At 45.2% G+C, this 2,500-nt stretch overlaps 1 protein-coding gene across 1 annotated transcript in view; it reads left to right on the plus strand.

Annotated features, from left to right (window-relative positions):
- The window catches only part of LOC115534030 (methyltransferase-like protein 24), a 34,277-nt gene that overhangs the window by 17,537 nt on the left and 14,240 nt on the right, over window positions 1–2,500 (plus strand). The window lies entirely within an intron of this gene.

The raw sequence follows: 2,500 nt of genomic DNA on the forward strand, positions 1-2,500 counted from the left end.
AAACCCACTAAGGCCTCGCTCAGCTGAGACTTAGCCCACAATAGAGGGACGAGCAAGGGCTGGAATCGATTGTCCTTTAACCTGTGGTCAAGGTTGGGGTAATCCCAATTGCACATCATCTTTCACTTCCTTGGAAACAAAGTTGGGACTTTTTAGTTTCAGGCTGCTGTTTAAGTTGCAGGGCCTATTGAAGTGAGCCTGGGTTGGTGAACCGGCATCTGTTATCCATTCCGCAGTGTTGCTGGAACACGCTGTCCTCAGACGCGCATGATGAAACTCTTTTATTGTATCTTACAAAGCAGGCATGTGGTGCATAATGCGTATACAGTATGTGTGTGTGTGTGTGTGTGTGTGTGTGTGTGTGTGTGTGTGTGTGTGTGTGTGTGTGTGTGTGTGTGTGTGTGTGTGTGTGTGTGTGTGTGTGTGTGTGTGTGTGTGTGCGTGCATGCAGGCCTGCATGCATGCTTGTGTGTGTGTGTGTGTATCCGTCCGTCAGACACCCTGACAGGCTGCCAGGGAGCAGATAGATCAGCGTCCTGAGCTGAGATACCAGAATGGCTCAGCATCTGGCAGAGACTCTACTTAAAGAGACTAGCCTGCAGCAAACACACACACCCACACTGGCAAGCACACACTGGCAAACACACACACACTTAGAAAGGCATAGGGCTAAACAATATGGATATTGAACATAACGTGGCACGTCAGCAAAATGGCTCGGTGAGACATTGACTTGTGAATACTAAATCAAACCACAGCTGTCATCATCATAACGCTATTGACCAATCACCACCCCTGGCACAGTCAGGAAACAACCTGATCGTCTCCATCAATCAACAGCTCAATGCCACTGATTAGGCCGCAGAAGTGGAGGAAACGGTCCAGAGAAGGAGCTGTTCATTGTACGAGGTCGGTTGTATGTTGGCGAGCGCCTTAGGCTCTAACGCATTAACAATGGCACTTTCACAGAAAGCGCCCTTTAGTTGCCATGGAAACGACAAAGTGTGAGATCTTTCATCAGTTTGATTGTCGTTTGATTCTGGTGGTCCCCCCGTCTCGGTTCGCCTTGACACGACAATCAGAGATGTGATTTGAGGGTTAAAGAAATCATCAGATCTCAAACAAAAGATATGGGTCACACGCATTCCCCCAACGCATCCCCGGCCCCTTCCAGCCCAACATACACTCATTATCTCACTCCTGTGTGGAGACCACTGATCTATAGCCTTTTGGTTAACGCGGCGTGGCCTCGATAACCAACCTGGCCGACCAGGATCTGATTAATCGCATAACGTCAGTAACGCCGTCGACAAACAGGTCTCCCTCTGTCCCGTGGTTCCCCCGTTGACTGTGGCTCCCTCACTTTAGCCCGCTCCCCCGTTAAACCCTCAATGAACCTCCAGTTTCAGTTTGAATTAGAGCTGTGAGATTAGAGAAAAATGGGTTTTGGGCTGATAGTTCTAGGAGAGGGGAGGTGTAATCCCCGTGGTTACAGCCCATGACAACTTTGTGATACTTTTTTATAGTTGCAAGTATGCGTCGTTGAGTAAGAGTGGACGACGTTGTTTATAAAGTGCACTCACACCGTGCTATAAATGCTCGAGAAGCTTAACCCTCTCCGAGCAAATTCTTATTCTAAATCCCAGTATTATTTTATTAAATATGACAAAATGACCCAAATTAAATGTTAAAAACAAGACAAAAACACGATTTGGGGTTCACTGGCATTTTAACAGTATGCCTACTGGCAGCCAAGCTATATTAGGCCAAGCTGCAGAATGCCATGAAGGGGACTGACAGCCGTCAAGGGGGGACATCGCTGGGGCTTTTCAGATTTTAATGTTGTAGGAACAAAACCCAACAATTGGCATGCTGGTTGTTCAAGTCGGCATCCTCTTATATAATGGCCCTTGAAAAAGCTACGTGTAAGAGTCAGAGATTCCTTCTCATAACTGACCCCTTTGGCCGGGAGCAGAATTACAGCCTACTCAGAATCCCTCACTGAGCTCCAGCTCCGTGATTTGAGACAATAACAATCATGTAAGTTATAATATAAACTAAAAGGAATTGACTGGCTATGATACACATTAATAATACAAAGTAAAAAATTCTGAAAAATACATCATTAAGTTTTAGCCTTTTTTCTTGGAAAAATCTGCATGATTCTACTATAATAGAAATCCGCCCACAGGCTGTTCTCTGCAACTGAGAAAGTGGGAGAAGGTTTAATATTTTAAGTTGAAGTACAGCATGTTTATATATCGGCCACTTATAGTATGTGTAGTGCTGAAATAAAAGCCAGCCTGAATCATAGTCCTGAGGGATGGAATCAATTAGGAGACAAAACTCTGATGCTGGGAATGGCCGCATATAGTTTACATTTTTTAGAAGAACAACAAACCAACCCATATGGCAGTGGTTCCCAAACGTTTTTGATCCCATTCTTTTAATTCTGTTCAAATATGTCTGGCCGCAACGTAACAACGGACACAACCCAAAC

The sequence above is a fragment of the Gadus morhua genome, chromosome 21, assembly GCF_902167405.1.
Source record: "Gadus morhua chromosome 21, gadMor3.0, whole genome shotgun sequence".
Lineage (NCBI taxonomy): Eukaryota > Metazoa > Chordata > Actinopteri > Gadiformes > Gadidae > Gadus > Gadus morhua.